Genomic DNA, 25805 nt, shown 5'->3' on the forward strand with positions numbered 1-25805 from the left:
GTGTCCTTTTTCTGCAAACTTCTTAACCAATCACTTAATTTTTCAGCTGTTGGTCCTACAGGGGTTGTCACTAATCTCATATTATCTACCATTTTCTCTGGGGTTTCTGTGGCTGATTCTGTTGCCATGGGCATTTTATTTGCTGGACTCTGGTTTACAGTCAGAGTTTTAGGTGCACTTAATCCTGATATTCCTGCAGTAATCGTCCATTCATTTTCCCCTGAACTATTCCATTCTTTCTCCTTTTGTATACCACCATTGTATGGGACTGTCAAACAATGCTCATTATCCTTTTGTTTATCAAAAACTGGTATCACTTGTCCTATAGTTACAGGCACAGTCACTGCTTCCATATTCTTTGTTAATTCTCTAATCTTTTCAGTTAATTCCTGTGTTGTTCTAGCTAACTCTACTGACTTTTCATTATCAGATCTTATCGTTTGTGACATTTCTGAATCATAAAATGGATTATTTTTCCCAAATTTATTCTGCATTTGTGTAAAACTTTTATTTATAACAGTTTACTTTGGCGGTGCACCTGCTGTCACCATCACAGAATCCTGTTGATATGGAGGTGGGTTTTTATAAAAAATGTCCTCCAGCACTTCATCCTGAGATTCACTCACTCCATATCTATAACCTTCTGACTCTGTATTATTTCTCTTCTCTGTACATTTTCTACCACCTGTATCTCCAGCACTTCTCAGAGGAAACATGCCGTCAGTCACGCTCGCATTTCGCCATCTTCTCATTCTGTCATCATGACTTTCTTGTCCATAATGTCTACCAAATGCATAATTATACCTTCTACCACTCCAATGCCTTTCTCTTTCATACATCTCTTCTTCCCATTCGGTCAAAGCCTCAAATTGAGTGGGTCTGGGTTTCGGTTCTAATCTTATCATTCTATCTCTTAAATTTCATAGTACAGCTAGGCTAAATGAACCATTTTCCGGAAACGCTAGTACTCCATCATCTTTGGTATATTTTACCCAATTTTCCAACCAAATGCATTATATGATAACCATATTTCGCCACCATAAAGGATGCAGGCTTTTTCGGTGGAGGAAGTATCTGTCCTTCCCTAGTTACAATCGGCTTATCCTTCTTGAATAGGTCTTTGATTTTCCCAAACCATTACTTTTTCTCCTTTTCAGGTGGATCGTAATATGTCTTGTTTTATTTTTCAATCTCTTATTCAATGAAGCTCCGCGATTCACCTCTTCACGGCTTCTCAGTTTTCTGAGCAATCCTAGCGCAAGTCACACTAACGCACCAATCCAGTAATTATCCAATCCTTGCGCGTCTCACACTAACGCACCAATCAGTGAAAGATTTGTTTTTCCGCAGCTGACCCAATCTCAGTGCGGTCTTTTCGTCGTCAGCCCTTCCCACTACTCCTGCTCTTGCTGACCCCTCCTTTACAAAATTTATCGGCAAACTTTTCTTAAGTTTTCTTTTCTAAAAATCTGTTAGTAACGACATAAACAAATCTCCATTGCCTTTTTCACTAAACCAAAGAGATATCTTTGCTCTTTTACACAAGAATTCTGTCTTTCCAGTAGGCAGCGATCACCTGTACCCTACCACAGAATTTTCTGTTTTCGCCCATAAAGTAGCACTTCCCTCTACCTTACCCTTCTATCAAGCAAAAAGGCAAACCCGTTTCTCTGGGGATAAAACACATGTGGAGACTACAATGCCCCTGAGAAGTAAGGCCAGAGTTTCACAAGGAAATCTGTTGCTATTTTCACTCATACAGATTCATACGGAGATTTCCCTAACATAACACAATTCCGTGTTATCACATTTTTTTAAACCAGACAATGTTAATTCCATGTGACTTCTCTTGCCACATAAATCCACTCCCTACTTCCTGGAAGCTTCAAATTTTCCGACTACACTTAACGTAAACAATACTCAACATATAGTGTTAATCATAAATCAATAATCACCAAACCAATAGAATAGTAACCATCACTCCTGCTATCACGAAATACTGATCCAGCGCGGGGGACAAAATTTACATAATCTCCTTATGTCAGAGATTCCTATTCACAACGGTTCATTCATGCATTCATTCATTGGTGGGGCCCATAACACCAACACGCTTCTCATCCACACAACTCACTCGAATCTGTACACAGGTGAAAGGCTGCTGGACCAAGTGGGTACCTTATTACCTGTCAGGACTAATTTTCTACTAAATATTATATATACATTCTATATACATTCTTCATAATCCCGACTTTATCATCAAGGCACTCCACTGTTTGGTCGATGGACCAACTAGTTGGACTGGTTGATGGTGAATTAGAACCAGCTAAATCACAATTAAAGCCTAGGAAACATTTGATATTTTCAGTAATTAATTAAAGAACCACAAACTAATTTCTTATTATTTCAATTTTGTCTATCTGAACATTAATCAAACTCTAAAATGTTGCATTTACTGACATAAAGCTCATTAATTAAATTGTTATTTAATAAAGAGAAATTAAACATTCAGAAAATACTCTTAGACATGGATTTAAGAAAAATGCAGTAAAACATTTACCCATAGATAGATGGCGAAAGTTTCCGATCAAATAGGGAATTATCTGCATTCTCAGGTGAAAATGCCTCGTAATAAAGTTCAGATATTCAGCAAAGTCCATATATCAATCCGGAGCATGGCTCGATTCCACACTCAGACTGACAGCATAGAATAAATTTTAAAATTTGGAAAAGAACAATCACCCAACAAGAACTCCTCCTTAAAAAGAATCAACCCCAAAACAAACGTAACCGGAACCGCAATTCCAACGCCAACCCTCCACTCCTCAAAAATAATAATCCGTAATGACTGATGAGGGTTTTTTTATCCACTTTTCCTCTTACTTCATACAAGATATGGCAACTTTAGGGGCAGACCAAATGTTCTGATTGGACAGTTCGGGGTTATAAATAGTTCATGTCATTTTCCCAGAGCAAACTGGTTCTCCATAGTGACTTTGCACAAAGTTCACAATTTAAAATTGTTTTCCTGTTTCTCAGACAGGAACGGCACATGTATCAGTTCAAGGTAAAAGGGTCCCATTGACAGGTTCATCCCTTGTCTTCACCCAAGTTTCTTATTAAATCATCTTCTGGCTTGCGGTCAAGTCACCAACACATTGTCCTTGGCAGGGAACACGATGTCTGGAGTTCAATCACCTCGTGATTTCAAGAGCCATTTGGGCATCTGCAGAAATCATCGCGCGCACACGGTGGCATCTGCTTCAGAGAACACCATCTTGGGTAATGCGGCCTAGAAGGCCCGAATGTTAACTTAAGCAAAAATAGACATAACAGCAATTAAAATATAGAAATTAAGATTCTAATGTTCAAACCTGCACTAATCCCATTATATATTAGTATTTTCCTAGCTGCAGCGACATTTAAAGCGCTAATACTTACCATACGCTAACCTTAAGCCACCATTCAATCACAAAGCAATATAAATCATGCAATTTTACTATTTCACCCCAATCTAATGTTAGTTTGCATACCATTGTTAATTATTTAATTCAGCCATGCAATTTGCAATTTAGTCCCACATGTATTTATGTTTATCAAGGTGCAAATGTCGATTAGTATCACTTCCACTTCAAACAGGTTATGTAAATTAATTTTAGTATGTTTACGTAATTAATTTCATGCAAATTAGAGGAAGTGTACAACATTTTGTTCAACCTGCTCCATCATTGGCAACTTGATGGTTTATCTTCAAGAAAAGAGAATTGCAATACAGTGAAGGGTATGTATATAATGACAGAATCACTTGCATGAACACTTGGATGAAAACTGTATTAAGATTGTAATGGAATATATTCTCAAAATCTACGTTGTATGTAAAGTAACTGCTAATATGTTACTAACACCATACATAATAATAATAAAAAAGATTTAACATAAAACTCATATCTCCATTTTCCCTTTTTGAAATTTTGTCACATTGGTGTCATTTACTTTATTAAATTTTACTCTACTTTACTAATTCATTTTTTTTTTTTATTATTTCATATTTTGACTTTATTGAGTTTTTGGTATTGCACCAAACGTGTCTGCTTTGTGACATTGCTACCAGGCGGTTGGGCTCAGGTTAATTTAAATATTTGTGGGTCACCCCTAATGAGGTTTGTGATTGTTGCTTGAGGTGGGTAGTCAGCTACCTCAAATAATAATCCAGGTTCTTACAGTGAGTATTTCTCGAAGATGTGTAAGACGAAGGTCTTGGGTCTCCTTGTAAATCTGAAAGCTTGTGAAATTAATGGAAGCAGTTTGATATCTGGGGGCTTCCTAAGTGTTTGCTCCTGGTGAAGGTTCAGTTGGCCAAATTAGACAGTTCAGGGTGTTCTTACTTCACGGTTTTGGGATGGGGTTGAACTTGTCTTATGCACTCATCATAGCAGAGTTTGAGGGCAACCCTCAGCGTAAACAGTAAGGAACTGGCAACCAAGTATCCAAAGACAGAGTAAAGGGGCTTTTTCTAGTGGATGCCAGTGGTGTGACTGTGCCCTTGTGCTCCTTGCTGACGATTCTATCTCTGCCTGTTATGTTTTGTCTTGCAGTAGCTGTGTTGCCAGTTTCAGGCAGACTCCCTTCGGGGTAGTTGTATATTGTTTACCAGAGTACATTCCTTAACTAATCTTTGCGTTCCCGCTTTTTTTCACAGCCTTAATCTGTAAGAATGTGAAGGTATTATTTTTTAGACGTACATAATATAGTATTGTATATATTACATCTTGCGAAGTCATTAGAGTGAAAGATCGTTTGAGGACACTATCAATGATGTAATTGGGACATAAAATAATCTGATGTCACTTTCGCCACACATAACATTTTCTGTCGCATTCAGGGGGAACCCAGATTCAACAATTTACTGAAGGATGAAAAGTTTCACAAGAGGAAGAAGTTTCTTAAGTGCTTCACATCAATGCATTGCAGAACACCAGGATCAGTCGAGTCACCGCCGGAGGCATTTCACAATTGTTGTGACTCCAAGGTTTTTTCCTTAGGTTGCAGGGATCACTGGCCACAGATGATGGCAGTGGGGTTTCAGAATGCTGCATGGCACTCTGGATGCCAAACGCTGGCTTTTTCTTTGAGGTGGAACAAAAGCTATACATTTTTAAAGAGAGTCAGAACTAAAGCTTTTAAAATGCCATTCACACGAGGGTGGCCTGTCCATTGGAAGTTATTGGAGTAACACAGTCCAAGATGCTGTAGAGTTCCTTTCTGTAATGTCATTCCTGTTTCAAGCTTATCTCAGGCAGCACTTGGAAGGGTAAGATGCGTTGCAATCCATTTTGTTCTTTTATTTTCTACTGCACTCATCCTACATTTGCTACACATTTATGTTGGTCCCTGATTTTCACTCTAGAAGAGTGGATCATTTATCTAGTGGACCATTGTTGGCTCTGCTTGTTAAATATGAATCTTCTCGCCTTAAGGAATATTTTGGTGCCTTACTGTTTCACGAATGCTATTTCGAACTTCAATCAAGATTGACTATGATTGCCAAAGGAGATTTTTCTACCTCTTTGTGTGTTTTCCACCAAGCTGTGGCTTTTAAAAAGAGACACTTTTTACTTCTCACCTTAATTATTCTGTGCAGCCTTGTAACATGGCTACTGGTAGAAGTCACTCTTTCCTTGGACACTTGACAAATCTTCTCAGCATCTAGTTCTTGACATTTTCTTCAAATGATGCCAGAGTTTAAAGCACAAAGAGAATTACCAGATTAAAGAGAGGATTGCTGAGTGAACATATTTAAGGAGAGGATTTCTGATTGCATTATAGCAGATGAAACATGAATTGGCAAAGCCAATCGGTAGTACTTTGTGAATGTTTTTTTGGTTGCCACTATTGGCTTTTCCCACTCTGGAGCTTTTTTTTTATAGTTGTGCTTGCTTTCAAGATATCTTCGAGATGGTTGCCGCTTTGTGTGATGCAACTTAGTGTGACGTAATGTGGTGGCCATCTTGAAAATGTAGAAAATAAAAATATTAGATTGCCTAACATGTTGCGCAATTCCATGTTGTGTAATGCAGGGTGTGGCCATTGTGAAAGTATCAATAATAAAAATGTTATATTTTCAAGATACCGGCCACTTTGCATTACACTGCATTGCTCTACATGGTGTGGTGACATCGTTAAAGTACATGTGGTATTCCAGCTGTTGCCCTTGGTTACTTTGCCTGAGCCTGGAACCTTGATGTCACATGGGAGCTGGGCTCAGGCGATGAAATGTTGTCATTTGAAGGGACTGGCAGTTGCTGGCTGCCTCCTGACTGGGATGTTGGATGAGATTCTTTCCTCCAAATAAAAGCTACTTGCTTTTACCTTATCATGGGTCTTCATCTCATCATTTAACTAAGAACCTGATTTGTCACAGTGAAGCAGATATGATTTCAAGATGGCTGGTCACTGATATAAGCATGGCTTGTGAGAGGGCCGACATGAGAGGAACGTGGCAAGAAGGCTAGGAGGACGGAAAGGAGAGGGAGAGGAGGATTGAGAGAGAACACTACAATGAGCCATAGCAGTGCTCAGTGTCAGAGGCTTGGCCGGGGGTGGGGTGGTGCTGGAGAGTGTATGTGCGAGAGGTTGAGGAGACACAGTTCATACAATCAAAAACAAGAGTAAAGAAACAAGATATGTTTCAGGGACGAGACAAAGCCAATAATAGGGAGGAAAGACATCCAACCAACAGTAGGGAGCTGAAATGTTGTTGTAAAGGGGCATAACTTTTAAAATGTGTACAAAAGGCACTTTATCCTACAGACCTATGCTGCTCGATGAGGAGTAGGAAACGCAGAATTAGTGTAGCCGTGTTCAAAGCCAACTCTATTTATGGCTGTTTTTTTGGTAGGCGGTCTAGTTGCTCTGAATAATTCTGAAACACCGGGCTGGCTATTCATTCTCCAGTGGCACGGACGTGAGCTCAATCAACAAGGCAAGCAGCACTATAGCACATCTTCAGAACATATTTTAACCTTCGGTGCATTTTTACATTGTTTGGCACTGCGTTTTGGTACATTAGAGATCAGTTTACATGATATAATGTATGTTTTTTGTGGCATAACATGTAAAATTTATAGCAAAGGTACTTCATCCTACTAACCTATGCTGCTCATTGAGGTGTAAGAAAGGCTGCGGTGGTGTGGCCATGTTCTGAGCTAACCCTTTTGCCATTTATGGCCGTCCTTTTGATAGGCAGTTTAGTTGCACTAACTATATCAGAAACTCCAGCCCGGCAATTTATTTTCCACCGCGGCATTGACTTGCACAGCGGGCGTGCCAAAGGCAAGCCCATCTGCACGCATCCACAGCCGGCTTGGGCCAGGGGCCAGAAATGCAGCCTGAAGGTAAATCAAGGCTAGTTTACTCAGCAGCTGACCCCCAAAGGCTGAATGTTACTCCTACAGATCTCTGTAAACAAGACATGTCGCCATTCAAGCTGCCATTAGTGTGAATCTTAGGATGCTTCATAAACAGAATCTTAAACCCAAGCAAACTGTGTCAGGAGCACTGTCAAACAATTAAGATGTTTTTGTCGAACTGTAGGTCACTGTCAAAGCACAGCACAGAGATATTTATTTATTTTATTTGTTGAATTTATAAAGTGCATGAATCACCCCCGGAGGGGTATCTCCGTGCGAAAGGTAGCATAGCAGACAGTACAAACCAAGAGACCTAAACTCAGAAGAGTTCGGTTTTAAGAAGTTTCCTAAAAAGAAAATAATCCGAACATTTCCGAAGATGTACCGGTAGCTGATTCCAGTACTGGTGGGCCACCTACACGAACACCATGACAGAATACCACCAACGCATCAGATCCACAAAAAGGACCTTCAGCCATAACAAGATCCTCAAAAACTCCAGCAACTCCAAACAACTTTTCTGCATCATCCAGGAATTCACCAAGCCCCCCAGTGAGACCACAGACATCACCCCTTCCCAGGACCTCTGCAACAAGCTTGGATCCTTCCTCCATCTGAAAATCAAGGGTATCTACGACAATTTCAATGAACAGACTCCCGACTCCAAAACCTCCTCTCTCTCCAGCAACGCCAGCCAGCCCATCAGCTCCTCCTGTACCCCAGTCACCCCCGAAGACACCTCGTCGACCATGAAAGGCATCTACTCATGAGCCCCCACAGACCCATGCCCTCTGCATATTTTTCACAGATACACCACTGCAATCGCTCCCAAACTGCTACGCACCATCAACGTCACCTTCAAGACCGGCATCTTTCCAGACGACTGGAAACCGCCGAAGTCAAACTCCTGCTCAAGAAGCCCTCTGCAGATCCCACAGACCTCAAGAACTACTGACCCATCTCCCTCCTCCCCTTCGCAGCCAAAGTCACCGAGACGACCAGACTCATCGAAGAAAACTTCATCCTTGACCCTCCCAATCCGGATTCTGCAGCAACCACAGCACTAAGACCGCTCTTCTCACCGCCACAGGTGACATTCGCAATCTCCTCGACTGAGGTCAAACCGCAACCCTCATCCTTCTCAACCTCTCAGCAGCGTTCAACACCGTCTCCTACCGCACACTCACAGCCAGACTCCATGGCGCTGGCATACAAGGTACAGCCCTCGACTGGATCCGCTCGTTACTCACCGACAAAACCCAAGGAATCAGACTGCCGCCCTTCCTCCCCAAACCCACGGAAATCAACTGCGGAGAAACCCAAGGTCGTCGCTCAGACCCATGCTTCTCAACATCTTCATGGCCCCTCTTGACACCATCGTAAGACAGCACGGACTCAGCATAGTATCCTACCCAGTCGACACCCAGCTAATCCTCTCCCTCACCAAGGAACCTGTCACCACCAGACTCAATTTCCAAGAAGGAATGAAGAACATCGCATCCTGGATGGGCAGCAGCTGCCTAAACCTCAAGTTGGAGGAGACAGAGGTCCTCATCCTCGGACCCTCCGCCTCTGCATGGGACAACACCTGGTGGCCATCCTCCCTCGACAGTCCCCCACCCCCACAGACCAAGCCCGAAACCTCAGCATCATACTCGACTTCTCCATCTCCATGACCAGTCAGGTCAACGCCGTCACCTCTAGCTGCTTAATCACTCTCTGCATCTTCAGAAAGACTTTCAAATTGATCCCCCTGAATCAAGGAAGGAAGTTACCCATGCACTCATAACCAGCAGACCAGACTACGGAAACATCCTCTACGCCAGGATCAAAAAGTCTCTACTCCACAAACTCCAGACCATACAGAACACTGCAGCCAGACTCGTCCTGGACATCCCTCGAGACCAACACATTACCAAACATCTAAGGAACCTACGCTGGCTCCTCGTCGAGAAGAGAATAATTTTCAAGATACTATCCCATGCCTATAAATGCCTCCACAGCACTGGGCCCCAATACCTCAACAAGAGAATCTCATTCCACGTACCCAAGAGAAACCTCTGATCCCCTGACCTCGCCCTCGCTGAAACCCCTCGCATCCGCAGAGCCAAGACAGGTGGAATAACCTTCACCTACATCGCGGCCAAGACCTGGAACAAGCTCCTGATTGACATCAGGTGCTCCCCCTCCATGAACATCTTCAGGAAGATGCTCAAGACCTGGCTCTTCAACTAAATGGAGCTGCACCACACCCCTTCCCCCCCCTCAGCACCTTGGGACCCTCACAGGTGTGTAGAGCACTTACAATCCACCTGATTGATTGATTGATTGATTGAAATAGAAGAAGGCTTCACCACCTGTGTGAGCTTTCCTGAAATGAGGAATACAAAGCAGGGATATTTCTCCTGAGCAAAGGGATCTATTCGGCTGGAAAGGGATAGGCTTTTCTGTTAAATAAGCGGGACCTCTGCCATTCAAAGCTTTGTGTACAATACAACAAATCTTGAATTTGACTCTCTTGTATATTGGCAGCCAAAGGAGTTGACGCAGGAGGGGAGGGAGGCAGTTCTATTTGGTACATTCCTAACAAGACGGGTAGCAGTGTTCTGTACCACCTGTAGTCTATTTAAATAAGAATCATTTGCTGCAATCAAAAGGGCATTGCAATAGTCCAGACCGCTTGTCACAAGTGCCTAAATGAGTTTTTTACACACAAAGAAGGGAAGTAGATGAAAAACTCTGCACAAGAGGCTCAACATATTGAAGCAAGAGCCAACAACCGTGGCCATCACCTGATCCTTCATGGTGAGTTTCTGCTCAAGACGGACCCCCAAGTTCTTAACTACTGTCTTAGGGGTGGGGACGGTGCCCATCTCAGATGGCCACCATTCGGGTTCCAGAACAAAAGGGCATCCCCCAAGAGCATGATTTCTGTTTTCCCAGCATTCAGCTGGAGAAACCTTTCTGTCATCCAGGAAGCAATTGCTCTCATACCCTCATAGAAACGAGACCGGGTGTTTGGGGTAGTTCTGTCGAATGAAAGTAGGAGCTGAGTATCATCAACATATGAAATCGGAATAAAGCTGAATTCTCTAAGTATTTTAGCAAGGGGGGCCACATAAATGTTAAATAGAGTGGGACTAAGACAGGATCCCTGAGGTACTCCCTTGTTAAATTCCATTGTTCGAGACCGAAAGGATCCGAGATTATTAAAGCAAAACCAAAGGGGATGATGGACGGAGTGTTGAACAATGCAAGCACTCACCCCCAGTCAACTGATCTGAGTTTAATCCATCATCATTCTTTAGCTCACTCCGCCACCCCAGTTAAGACATGGCCATATGCAAATCAGTCTGACCCTGTGCCTCATGGGAACAGTCCAGCCCGAACTGCCAAGCCATGTCTTCCCTGGACCGGAAACAAGCCTCCTGGGACCAGTTTCTGGCTAATCAGCTGTCATCAGCCAGGCTAGCTTGAATCCAGTGGCAAAGTGAGCAAGGGACCCACGTCTGGGCATACCCTGCCAACGTAGGGCAAACAAAGCAAAACCAAAGGAGATGATGGTCGTAATGTTGAACATTGCAAGCACTCACCCCCAGTCAACTGATCTGGGTTTAATCCATCATCATTCTTTAGCTCACTCCGCCACCCCAGTTCAGACATCGCCATATGCAAATCAGTCTGACCCTGTGCCTCATGGGAACAGTCCAGCCCGAACTGCCAAGCCATGTCTTCCCCGGGCCGGAAACAAGCATCCTGGGACCGGTTTCTGGCTAATCAGCTTTCATCAGCTAGGCTAGCTTGAATCCAGTGGCAAAGTGAGCAAGGGACCCACGTCTGGGCATACCCTGCCAACTTAGGGCGAACAAAGCAAATCAAAGGGGATGATGGATGGAGTGTTGAACATTGCAAGCACTCCCCCCAGTCAACTGATCTGGGTTTAATTTAATCCATCATCATTCTTTAGCTCACTCTGCCACCCCAGTTCAGACATGGCCATATGCAAATCAGTCTGACTCTGTGCCTCATGGGAATAGTCCAACCTGAAATGCCAAGCCATTGTTGCAGGGATTCTGCTCATGCACAGAACTATGCGCAGGAAACCAGGACCTCAGTGAATTGTGGTGTACCAAAAAAACTCACCTCAGTACCCAGAACCCCTATCCGACTAGCATCAGTGTCTCATTCGTTCTCCTTATCATATCGAAGCTACCTATGATTAGACAACCTAGAACAAGCGACTTAGAGTACTCTCAGGAATGGTGGGAATCAGAAACACCTTTTCGTTATTATTCTCATATCAGTCCACAACATGAGTAATCAGAGACACGGTAAAGTTTAAAATGTTTATTTTTAACTATGTGCCCTAAGGTGCTGTACTTTGGCTAACATAAGCAGACAAATGATTAAAAACAAAACCATCAGCATTGTTACAAATACAATACCATAGAAAATGAAGGGAGAAATCATATTTCAAATGATAGTGGAAAACTACCACCCTCCCCTCGTTAGTAAGCTAATATTATGAAACTAATAGAAGGTCTCTAGGCTTGAATGGGGAACCCCATCCCGTAAATATCAGCTTGGGTGAATCACATCACAGGATCAGCTCTGCTCTGTGTCTGGAAAAGGTTTTCTCCAAGTGCCTGAATCATGCATGCAAATGCAATATTAAAGGCACACGAGTTTCAGATATTTGCAGCTGTGTGCGTGTTATGGCTAGAGTGTGGGCCGATCAACCTGAATTCAAAAGCATACATTGTTATTTGACCTTGACGGCTTCTGCACACAGTGTTCAGACTAAGGTTGCGGTGCACGTCTAGGGATGTGAACAACAGACCGTTCTCATGTGAAGAAAAAGCAAGTAAGCAGTTTTCTTGTAATAACAGCTACCTGCAGTGTCGTGTGCAAAAGCAGCAAAGTGGAAAGATGGCGTTTTACATCTAAGGCGCTTATGCTAACATAGCAATGTGTTTACATGGAACTCCGTCTCCACTACAACATGCAACAGTCCAGCCCGAACTGCCAAGCCATGTCTTCCCTGGACTGGAAAAAAGCATCCTGGGATCGGTTTCTGGCTAATCAGCCGTCAACAGCCAGGCCAGCTTGAATCCAGTGGCAAAGTGAGCAAGGAACCCACGTCTGGCCATACCCTGCCACCTTAGGGCGAACAAAGCAAAACCGAAGGGGATGATGGACGGAAACAAGCATCCTGCCACTGGATTCAAGCTCAATTCGGTCTGGACTGTTCCCATGAGGCACAGGGTAAGACTGATTTGCATATGGCCATGTCTGAACTGGGGTGGCGGAGTGAGCTATAGTATGATGATGGATTAAACCCAGATCAGTTGACTGGGGGTGAGTTCTTGCAATGTTCAACACTCCGTCCATCATCCCCTTTGGTTTTGCTTTGTTCGCCCCGAGATTAATAGTCTGAGTACGGTGGGATAGGAAGTTGGAAAGCCAAGCCAAAGCTTGTCCGCAGATCCCAATCTCTTTAAGTCCCCATAGCAAGATGGATTGGGACACTGTGTCAAAAGTTGCTGACAGATCAAGTAGCCCCAGCAGAAACAACTGACCATTATCAAGGAAATGTCTAATATTTTCTGTAACAGCAATTAATGCAGACTCTGTGTTGCACGTTAGTCAGAAACCCGATTGTGAGGGATCAAGGCACCCCCAGGACTCTATATGTTTCTAGAAGTGTGCTTAAGAAGGGCAGGAGGGAGATAGGACAGTAGTTTGATATATCCTCTACTGAGGCATTATCTGTGAAGCTTTCCACACTGGTGAGAGTAGGCCTTCCCTCATGGAGAGATTCCGTATCAGGAAAATGGTGGGAACTAGTTGTTTGTGTAATAGGGACGAGATACATATGTCTATAGAAGATTACCCCCCCTTTTGTACCCCTTTGTTTGCCATAAGTTGTCAGGGTATGCTCAGACGTTGAGTCCCTTGCTCACTTTGCCACTGGATTCAAGCAAGCCTGGCTGAAGACGGCTGAAATGCCAGAAACCGGTCCTAGGAAGCTTGTTTCCAGTCCAGGGAAGGCATGGCTTGGCAGTTCGGGCTGGACTGTTCCCATGAAGCACAGGGTCAGACTGATTTGCATATGGCCATGTCTGAACTGGGGTGGCAGAGTGGGCTAAAGAACGGTGATGGATCAAACCCAGATCTGTTGACTGGGTGTGAGTGTTTGATTGGTTCTGATGCTCCGTCCATCACCACCCCCTTTTTGTACCGCTTTATAAAAGATTATCCTCCTGATTTGATATTTCTAACAAAGTCATAGTTAACAGAAGAATGAAAAGGAACATTAATTCAACCATGTCAACATGAATGATTGTGAGAGCTTACAACTCACGATAAAATTCTCATCAACCTTCACTTTCTCTGGTCTTTTTTGCTGCAGAGAGCTCCCGGGCCAGCTTGCCATTTTGCTTAATTACTTCCAGATATAGTGGCAGAATGCTGCTTAACAAAGGCTAACTTTACCCTTTTGGGAGATTTGAATATTCATTTTGATGATCTAAATTGTGAGGTGGCCAAAAGTATAGGTCAGGACCTAGAGGCTTTACAACTAAAACAAAGTGCTAAGGATCCGACCCATAGTTGTGGTCATTTATCAGATTCAGTTTTCTCTAACCTCTCTAATCTTGGTACTGAAGATGCTATTCATATTCCTTGGTCTGATCGTTTTGTAGTCCCCATGAAGCTCAAAGTGACTAATATGAGCTTGAAGAGGCCTATGCCTATAAACCTAGTTGACCTTGGTCAGATTGGATAGCAGGGAGTGGGTGAAGAGGGTGAAGATGTTAACAGAAACTGTACCCACCTTGAAAGGTGACACTACGGAGAGGTATAACAAGATGAAAAGCTGGTGGAGCAAATGTCTGGATACGCTGCTCCCTCATAAAGCTCCTAAAGGCAATTCATTATGGAGCTTTCCATATTGGAAAAAGATACTAAGAAAAGGAATGGGAAAAAATATATGATTAAGCTAGCTAAATTTGTGATAGAAGAGCTATAAAAGTCTACAAGTGTTTGATAAAAGAAGCAAGAACTATACATTTTAATGAAAGATAGCCACCTCACTGAATTCTAAGAGAGAACTATTCAAGCTAGTGAGGTCGCTAATGAAACTCCCTTATAGTTCTACTAATTGCCTCTCATCGACAAAGAGGTGCAATAGGCTTGAGGAATTTTTTCAAAATAAAAATCTGAACATTCTTAACCCACTCCCAGTAATGCCTGCAACTTTAGAGATGGTAGAAAAATGAGAGACAACCAGAAAATGGCCCTATTCTTACTTCTTTTACAGCACTAGATCTTGAATCCCTGGAGGCAGTTTGTAAATCTATTAAGTCTGGGGCACCGTTAGACCCTCTTCCTCCAGATGTGCTTTTAAAAGGTGGAACCATACTTACCACCATCATAATGGATGTTTTGAATCTCTCGCAGAGCAGTGACATTCCCAATGGGTGGAAGCAGGCAGTAGTTAAACCCCTCTTGAAAAAAATCTATGGCCAACCCTGCTTTATAGAAATCTATAAACCTACTTCTCTTCTCCCAGTGACTAGCAAAGTCCTAGAGAAGCATGGTAATAGACATCTATTTGCTTATCTAGAAACCCACAACATCCTGGACCCCACACAAACGGGTTTTAGAAAGGGGAGCAGTACCGACACTGCTTTACTTTCGGTCACTAAAGAGTTAAGGAGGATTCTAGACGGGGGCACTGCTCTGATCTTGTTAAGTTCTAAGTATGGCATTTGATACCATTTTGCATACCACTATTATTCAGAGGTTAAAAGATGTGGGAATTGAGGATTGTGCTTTAAATTGGTTTACAGCTTTCTTGACAGATAGATGTTTTATGATATGTGAGGAAGTCTTTTCCTCTGATGTTTTTTCACTTACCTGCTCTTCCCTGAACCTCGAGCTTTTCAATATCTACGTCCGCCCTCTGGCAGAGATCATTCAATCACTTGGCCTGGACTTGATATCCTATACAGGCAACACAAAAATTATTATGACAATCACTCCCATCCCTAATCATACCCAGCCCCAGCTTGACCAATGCTTAACAAAGGTCGCTGAATGAATGACTGTTAACTTGCTCAAGTTGAATGGCAGAAAGACGGACTTAAAAAAAAAAATGTCTTTATTGAAGCTTTCTGCAAACACAAAAAAATAGACAAAGTCCTCATCAAACCGGCATGCTGCAGACAGTACAGACAAATATATGTGTCCTCTAGGAGCACAGGTACCTATAACGAAGGTGATATTCATAATACATTGCAGATCAGTACATCATTACACACAGTCTTGAACCTGAAAGATAGGAGACATAGCACAGTAGATGATACAATGTGCTTACACCGCCGACGGGAATCTATGTGGCAGGTAAGAAGATGCCACAAGTAACGAAGGCAAGGAGGATACCTGCAAGGAGGGATACAGGCAGGATGCAGGTTGTTGACCCATTTCCCTGTAACAATAAAACCACCTCACCATTTCTAGTACATGCGATAATCAACCTGTCATTTCATTTCATTTCATAAGGCTTTATTCGGAGCAAAAGACAAGTCCATAAAAGCACAGCATAAAAAGACAACAATATAAAACAACAGTCAAAAACAGGAGATACAACAGTTTAAAACGGTTAAAAAAGCATACTTTTCCTTGCATTAATTGATTTAAGGAGAAAGGTAGCCGTATAAAAACAAACGTCGGGGTGATGTAAGTTAAAAAGCAAGCTCATGCAGTCTCGTATTGTCCTGACTCCAAATTTAGCAAACAGGGGTTTCAAGTAAGCAATCCGCAGGTATTTGTACAACTGACAGAGCAAAAGAAAGTGCACAGTGCTTTGGGGGGCGGTATTGTCACACGGACAAGGGCCAGCAGGATGTAAATGCTGAAAGGGGAAAGCAACAAGGTTGTGGACTACTCCGGTTCGAAGTCTAGCCAACACAAACCGATGTGCCTTCCAGGTCACTTGTGACAAATACGGTTGGAAACCCACAAATTCATTTAAATCGTGATAAAGAACACAGGATGAGAGTTCAGAGCTATTTTGATGCCTCCTGGTGGAAAGCTGTTGTAAAAAACAGTGCTTAAGTTCGATTTTAGACAGCTCAGTAGCCCCACATCGATCCGCAATGATGTTAATGTTAAAGATCTCACGAAAATTATCCACAATATACTTTAACCATGAGATCTTTAAATGATGGTCCAAAGAGAGGCAATCAGAAATAATGGCTCTGTACAATGAGGTCTCTTCTTTTATCCAAATGGAACGCCATAGCATCAGTGGCCTAAGGAGGATCAAGTCGGCAAGATGGTGAATGCCCAGTTCATTGTGCACTAAAGCATTGGAAACAGAGCTTGGCAGGCACAAAAGTCTCTTCAAGAATACATTCTCCTCAACCTGAAGAGACCCTGCCAGGGCGTGGCCCCAAATGCCCGCTCCGTACAAGGCAATCGAGACACAACGGGACTGAAAAATTTTAAGCATGTCATGGACCGGCCTGTCTCCCAGTTTCGTAGCCATTGTGAAAATTCCATGAGCACTCCTCGCCATCTTAGCCCGGACATTCTTATGTTCATTGGCCCAAATGTTATTATTTGAAAAAGTGACCCCCAAGTACGAAAAATTATCAACGGCCTGGACCTTCTGTCCCTCTATAAAAAATGAGAACTGTTTCTTTCTGTTCCTTCGCCCGCATTCCATAACATAGGTTTTAGATTTATTTAACACTAACTTTCTGCTTTTAATGAATTGCGAAAAGCCGTCCATCAGCCGTTGAAGGCCGTTTGGGGTGCGTGAAATTAGGACCGCGTCATCCGCGTAAAGTAACACAGAGACGTTGTCCTCATTAATTTTGGGAGCATTCACTGCCAGAGATTTGAGAAAAGAATCAATCTCATTGATGAAAAGGGTAAAAAGCAGTGGGGCCAACACACATCCCTGTCTAATTCCACGCCCGATCTCAAACTTAGTTGTACATTCCCCATTGGATCCGTAACGGACACAAGCACGTAGTTTGGCATAAAGACGTGCTAGAAAGAACACAATGCCCTCGGGTGCCCCAATTTCAATTAGCTTTGCCCAGTGAATGCCATGGTCCACCAGGTCGAAGGCACTACTCAAATCCGCAAAGCAGAGATAAATAGTGCCGGTCTTTGCCAAGGTATATTTACCGATGAGCAGGTCTAAATTTAGACACTGCTCAATCGTACCACGACCCTTCCTGAACCCAAACTGGCTCTCTGCTAGAATGCCATTGTCCTCCGCCCATTCTTCCAACCTTAATAGAAGCACTCTACTCATTACTTTTACGGAAGAATCCAACAAGGAGATTGGACGATAGTTCTTAACATCCCCTCGGTTTCCTTTCTTAAATATTGGAATTAGGATGGATTCTTCCCAGGTAGGGGGCACCTCATTACGGACTGCTGCGTTGAAAATATTAGTTAACTAAGGCCCCCATACTTTAGGGACCAATTTATAAACATCGATTGGTACCCCGTCTGGACCCTGTGCTTTTCCTCCTTTACTGACCCTTATAATATCTAAAACCTCTTGGACGGTGATATTCAGTGGCGTATGCGACCACCTATCCCCTATATCCCTGGATGCACTGTCCGAATCAAAGATTTTAGAAAAATGAGAGACCCACTCTTCCTTCATAACGTTGGAAGTTAATTCAGGGATTTTATCATCTTTGAGGAATGGGGAATTAACTGTTTTCCAAAACAGGGTACAATTATTCGATTCAGCAGCCAGGGTAAAATTGTCCCATGCCTCCTGTTGGAGTTCCAATTTCCTCCATTTAAGGGTTTCTTTGTATCTGGATCTAAGATCTACAACAAAACCCTTATCTCTTGGCGTAGCTGATAAAGCTGACTTTAGTTCCTTTAGGGCCAGGGTACAAGCTGAATTGAACCACCCCGCAGTCGTTCCTCCTTGTACTTGAGTGTACTAGTAAGCTTAGAGTCAATGACCGCATTAATACCAATAAAATACTCAATAGAGCCAGTGATACCTTGATTGTCTTCTAAGATCCCTGTAATACCTGCCAGGCAACTAGTGATGATTGAATCAGACATGATTTCAGCCTTATCCCCCTTCCACCTGAGTCTGGTGCCATTATGGCACACAGCCTCAATGTTGTTAACAATACACCCCGGAATGCGGGTCCCTTTGTTTTCCCATAGCATGGCCTCTACTATCAGGCAATTGTGGTCACTAAGCTGGATGTCTTTAACTTTAGGTGCCATAGTACAGGCCTCAAGACTCGAGGAGATACAAATAAAATCAATAACAGAATTCGCTCCCCGGCCTGTGAAAGTTGGGCAAATCTCCTCCTGTTCATTTTTCTCATTAACCATAATATACATGTTATGTGAGTCAAGGAGACTGTTTAAGGCATCTCCATAATAGTTATGTTGAAAATGGGGGACTCCATCTCCATGACAGTCCACCGCCCCAAATACATTGACATCTGAGAGTGGGCAGGTAGTGGCGTTAAAGTCCCCTGCCATGAACAAATCAAAGATTACATTGAAATCCTTAAGGATGTCATCCAATGCACTTGATAGTGCTCTAACCACCTGATCCCTAGTATCATCAAAAACGTTGTTATAAAAATGTATTAAGAGAATATTCCTACCTCCTGTTTTGTGCAGCCATAAAATCTGGGAATGAACCCCAACTTGTACGTATTTTTTGACCAGCAGAGGAGTTTGGACAGAAATCAAAATCAAAAGGCCCCCCTTAGCTCTACCTGATAGGGAACCGGTAGCAGGTAGCTGGTAAGAGACAAAACCATTATATCCTTTAAAGTCCCTACACCAGGTTTCCTGTAAACAGATAATATCAAAGAGAGCTAAAAATTCAGTCCAACCCAGACAATCTGATTTGGACCTAACACCCGCAATATTCCAACTGGCAATATAACAGCTGGAAAAACCGGAGACACCTGACCCCATAGGAGAACAGTTACTACCCTGCTGGAAAAAAGCGATGTTAGAAGTATCCGATAATAACTCCGGGCAACCTACTGGATCACCATCCTTGCCCATAGGCGTACAATCTACAGTTGTCCCAGAAATGTTAACCATAGGCCCTGATATACAAACACTTTGACCCATACCAGACGAGACCTGTCTCTCCGAGATTTCTGGTGGTACCGTACACAGCTCCAGTAATGACTCCGAGCAACCTACTGGATCACCCTCCTTGCCCATAGGCGTACAATCTACAGTTATCCCAGAAATGTTAACCATAGGCCCTGATATACAAACACTTTGTCCCATATCAGACAGAGCCTGTCTCTCCAAGGTTTCAGGGGATACCGTACACAAATCCAGTCAATCGTTTTGATCCAGCCCACTAAAGCAATGGAAACGATTAACGGTGTTCACCTGGAAACTATTTGGAAAGCTATACAAAGCTTCTCCCCTCGTTCTCTCTCCCCCGTGGTTACTAGGATGATGGCTAGGGTGTTGTCTATAGAAAAAGCCCAAAGGACGGAGTGAAATGCCCTGCTCGTTACAGGGGCGAGAAGTGGCTCGGATCAGAGCTGTTGTGGCAAGGTGTGGGTTACTAAAATTAATGATAATGCAATCCCCAGAGATGTTCTTCGGGGACGTGCCAATCCAGTTGGTTCAACCTGTCAATACCCAATGATGCCATCACAGCAGCGATCACTCATCCGTGGCCGTTGCATCTGCTGAATGGGAGAGTAGATAGGTCTGAAGTGGTCTCCATATATCTTTAGGCCAAGAGGCCGTAGGGAGGAGTTTGGCATAATTGGACATTTGATTATGACAGTAAATTAAATCTGTGATCCAATCTATAAACTTCAAAGCCCTCCCCCACCCCCACCTACAGGCCACGCGGCGTTTGGCCATCAACAAGGTAAAAGCAAAGGAAGATGGAAGTTATGACTATGGGAAACAACCCCTCAAAATGGTTAGAATATTGTTGGCCAGAGAATTTGGGTGATTGTCCCAAACCAATACAGGCCTTAAAGAACCTGGGATTCTGGATTGATGACAGGCTTAATATGGAAACTCAGGCCCACAAACTCTCAGGAATCGGTTTTGACATCCTTAGATCTTTGAAGAAAGGTCTTAAATAGCTTCCTCCGACCACAAACAGAGTGATGGTGCAGAGTATGGTCTGTTCTATGCTTGACTGTGGTAAAACCCTGTACAGTGGAAGTCCTAGGTATGTTATGAAAAGACTACAGGTAGTCCAGAATAGATTTTAATGCAAAATAGACAAATATCTATATCTGCAAACCCGGCGTTGGCAGCTTTACATTGGCTGCCCGTACAAAAGAGGATCGTTTCAAATTTGATCTCCCCTTATGCTCCCACACAAGCTCTCCGGTCACTCTCCCATGGACGTCTGAAAGTCCCTGTGATCAAACGAGCAAGATACGGTGGCCGTTCTTTTTTCCATTTTGTACCGAAACTGTGGAATGGGCTACCTGTATTCCTGAAACTTGAACACACGGAAGTAAAGTCCAGGAATCTATTGAAAACATATTTGTTTTAGATAGATTGTTTGTGTTATTTTGGTCTAAGTTAGTGAGTTCGCCCTGGGAAACCTAGATAAGGTAGCCATGCCCTCTACAAAAACCAAGTGGAATCGAATAGAGAAGTAGATAGATAAGAAAGTCGTTCAATCATGAGCAAGGGGCTGATCAATACTAGCCAGGACGGACTGACCGTAGAGGTTTGGGGCCTTTTTTGTTATTTAGGGCCAGTTTTGCAGCAGTGCTTCAATATCAGTCCCCCATGACAAAATAAACAAAAAATCATCAGCAGTCTTCCCCACCAGCAACTCAACTCCCACTCCACCCCCCTCCTCGCCGGTTGGACTTAATTGCCAGGGCTGGTTTGCGTTATCAGTGTGGCCATGATACTAGCTATTACTATTCTGAAGCTGCCTGCAGCGAGACCTAAACAATGTTCGAAGGAGAAAAATTGACACCAGTGGCAACCCTAAGCTAGTTGCCAGCAGCTCGGCCCTAGCTGGATCATGCGACTAGGGTTTTTAGGTCTCGCTGAGTCAGCGCGCATGCGCTGCACGGAAAGACATTTTGTATGTGAGTTTTCAAAGTGCTGCTGGCTGGCTTAGCGATTGCGTGCACGTGAGCGTGCACCCGCGCAGCCGCCATGCGCTAGGCCAGCCAGCAGCACTCAAGAATGCCTTTAGCGCGTCATCGCGATCACTTTCACTTTCACAGCGATCGTGATTGCGATGACTTTCGTGGCCAATGCTTGTTTCAAGCTCGCATCCTTTTTTTTTTGGAAAGCATTGGCCGCGCGCGCACACAACTCCCGCTTCTCCCCCTCCCCCACCACATATCGCATCTCACGGCCGCGCGCGTGGCCAATGCTTGTTTAGATCAGCTGCTTTGCGCCTGGCACCTTCATTGTCCCTCAGCGATCACAGGATCACCCACTATACCCCCTCCCCCAACACTGCCCTTTGCTTTCCTTCATATCCTGTCAGTCTACCATCAAGTCCCCAGCCTCCTGTAATACTAACTGAGCAGCCAGGTAGTTTATTGTGCATATCTCTACTCCAAACCTGCACTGCTAGTCACTTGCATTTCTGAGCGGATGGGAGTCTGGTGCGGAAAAACGGACACAAAAGCACCCCCTGTGATCGAAACTCTTCTATTTGACACGCAGCGCTGTAATGAAAGGTCTCAGATCTCCCCTGGACCAAGGTATGTACCGTCACTTTCCCAGGGAGAGAATATCAGTTCCAAACCTATGGAATATAACATATACACAGCACTTCCTAAGGTGGGCAAACTTTCAACACTCCCCCAAAAGCAAGGCAAGAAAACATTACCAATTGAGTCTCCTCTAGACCAAGGTAACACTCACAACACTTCTCTAGAGCGAGATATACTTTGCACATCACTTGCCAGGAGTAGAACAACTTCCTATAACACAATTACCTGCTAGAAGGGAATTCACCCATCCTTCTAGAACAGAATACTTGGCCAAGAAGAGTCCACACCTCCTGCTACAAGGAAAAGACGAATTGGTATATCTGGGATATATTTATTAGTAAATAGCACCACACGGTAAGCCAAATGTACCTATCATAGCAGACTCTAACATATCAATAGTATGATTGAAACACAATCAAGGCAAACATATATGTAGAAATATATACATGTATATAAATGTATGGAACCTGAAAATAAAGTCATAGTAAGCAAGAACAGTAGGAAAACTAGAATTTAGTGGAACACCTCACCAACTGTCTGTCCATCCCATTTCCACTTCGGCAAAGGGGAGTCCAGTTCTTCGGGCGAAACAGGAGACAGTAGTGACACTATACGCCCCACTGCCACAGCTGCACGTCTGCCCTCTAATGAACTTCCACCGAACAGAACCCAGACACCTCCTTTAGTACAAGTGGAGACGTAAGACGAAGCTCCTGGTGAGCCTCGCCCCCTTTTCCCATCAGAGTCCGTACCACTCCGCACCAAGGCCACAGCTTCAGCTGGCCAGGCGTCTGTTATGGCTTCAGAGCAGAGCGAGCACATTCCTCTGACAAGATCCAGTTCTTTCTGGTCAGTAAAGTGCGAAAAACAAGTGAAAAGGAAAACATGCCCTTCTCACCTAGTGAAGCTCAGAAAATGGCGACAGCTCAGAAAATGGAGTCACTCAAGCATAAGCCTCTATTCACGCAAAAGAGCAAAATTAGTATGCAAGATGACATAAGATCAGGCCAAAGCCAATAGCAAGCACTGATAAAGTCAGAATCTGAAAGAGACATAATCAAGCCCTACTTCGTAGCTTATTCCTACTAGGCAGGCCTACACATCACTATATTATGTTATAATACGCTAAATAAGACTGAGATGGTGATGGGCGACGGTCATTATCAGGCTATTTATCCACATAAATGGCAGATTCATTACATTCCACCCATGACCATCGTCCAACACCATCAAACATACAAAAACTTTAAACAATATGCAAACCATCTCTGGAATAATAAGAAACATAACGTATAGACTGAGCATAGGTACAACAGTATCAAGATTACAGGACAGAAGAGAAGCAGGCATATGCAAGACCATCCTACATTAACGCTATGGTAACATAACATACTAAAGTCAGTACAAAATGGTGGTGGTCGAGGGCCATCATAGGGTGTCAGACCACAAAAGTGGTTCAGTCACTACAAGCGCATGACTGCTCAGCCACCACCATGCCAAGTAAAGTTAGTTCAGATACAATACTATGAAAGCTAAGGATCGTGTTGATTAAACTGTCCTGGCACAGTTTAATCAACACCATCCTTAGTTTTCATAGTATTGTTTCTGAATTAACTTTACATCGCATTCACAACCAGCTTCCACATTACGCAACTGAACGGAGGACTGAAGCAATAATAGTGCCAGTTGCTGTAAGAGTAGTGCCAGCTACGGTCCTCCGCCGCGATGACTCCCTCCTGCATGAAAGGCTCGGATGCGGCCGTGGTCAAAGGAGCCCATCACAGCATTCTTAGTTTATGGTTGCTTCACAGCCTCACAGTGCTGCCAGACTGCACTGTGAGGCACCACCACTGCGGCGGTCTGTGTTGGGCTTCCACTGCGGGCCGATACTGTCACAAATACTGATCGCACAAACAGACAAAATCGCCCGGACTGCGGTGTTAGCAGCGACGGGCACACGGACAAATGTAAACTAGTGTCTGCGTGGACCCGCCAATTTTTCAATCCCACACGAGTGTCTGCCGGCTCTGACCTGTCTGTCTCAGAAGTAACAATTGGCCATTTTGCATATGGCCCACTCGTCATGTGTCATGAACAGTCACAGAGAATCGGAATGCCCCGGCAAGGCGCTGGTGGATCAACTGAGGGCAGGCCCCGCCTCGGGTCTCAATATAATTGAAAGCCGTGCACTTGTCTCCGCCCTATTTCTGTCTCTCTACTGCCACTCTGATCTTATAACGTTGTCTCGCTAGTGATATTCACCACAATCTGCTGTATCAGCCACCATCACTGTATCCACAATCTGGCTGTCTACACAACCTCTCTGTAAGTGCCATTCCCACATATACCTACCACAGCATCTGCCTCCCACCATTGTTTGCCTCCGCTTTATCTGTCGCCAAATGCCACTTTTCATACCCTCCCTCTGTACCTGGCACCTCCTGTATATTTCAAGTTATTTTATCTGCAACTGTACCTGTCAGCCCTCCATTGTATATATCATGCACCATAGTTTTCACAATCGCCTTTACGTCTTCCACAGTATTTACTGTCCCTATTACCACTTTATCTTCCCCATGTTTGTCAGAACCACTGTACAGTAAGCAGCCGCTCTGCAACTTTCTCACTTCATCTGTCATCCCTATATATCTGCTACCCCGATGCACTTCCTTTATCACCACTCGGTTCCTGTCACTGACACTGTCGGTCACTTATGTCTGTCAGGCTTCGCTGCATCTATCCATTGTTTACTTCGTCAGCTCGCTTGGGGGAAGCACACAACAGTCCAGGGGAGCGCTGCATGCTCCCTCAGGTGTAATTTTCGTGGTGCTAATATGTTTGTCTACCTTGCAGCCCCTGTTCTTTTAGGGAAACAGAACTGTATTGTCAGCTTCTTACAACAAGCATTGGCATAGCCAATAGGTCTCGCCTTTGGGACCTTATAAGTATTTAGTTATGCAGCACAATATCCTTACTGTTGTATGGCTAAACACTCCTAAGGTCCCAAAGGCGAGACCTACTGGCTATGCCAATGCTTGTTTTCAATGTGATGTTTTTTCCTGCTGCTCCTCTTTTCGTGGGGGCTTTGCCACTGCTTGGGTCCGCTATACGAATTGGCAGCGCGGTTGTTTACACATGCGTTTTCTTTTTACCAATGATTCTAGAACACATCTCTCTATGGCCAGGCTTTGAAACCTGACGGCTAAAATCTAACCCTCTGGACGGAAACCCAGTTTCTGCGCGGTGTTCTGTGCGCGGGTGTATCACGCCCCGGCAAAGGACCCTTTGTGTTACTGCGAGCTGTTAGCGTGCTCAAAGCAAACCAGGGAAGACGAGAACACACGTGGAATCACAAACGCTGTGAGATGCTGCTTATTTCTTCAATTTAACCGGGCCAGACAATCGGGATTTTCATCGGTAATGAGACTGGCAGCCGTTTGATATTTCCTATTTTTTTCATTTTCTGTTAAACAAACGCACCAGGAAAAAAAAGCTCCATAAACATAGTCTGGCATTACAATAAAGTGGTTTATTGCAGTCTCCTGGGCAATGTGCGGTGTTTTTAAGTTCAAAATATTCCATTGCTGCAGAAGAAACTTCTACCCGAAGCAGACCAGACAAGCACACTGTCATA

This window comes from Triturus cristatus, chromosome 2_1 (assembly GCF_964204655.1).
Source record: "Triturus cristatus chromosome 2_1, aTriCri1.1, whole genome shotgun sequence".
In the NCBI taxonomy this organism is placed as follows: Eukaryota; Metazoa; Chordata; class Amphibia; order Caudata; family Salamandridae; genus Triturus; species Triturus cristatus.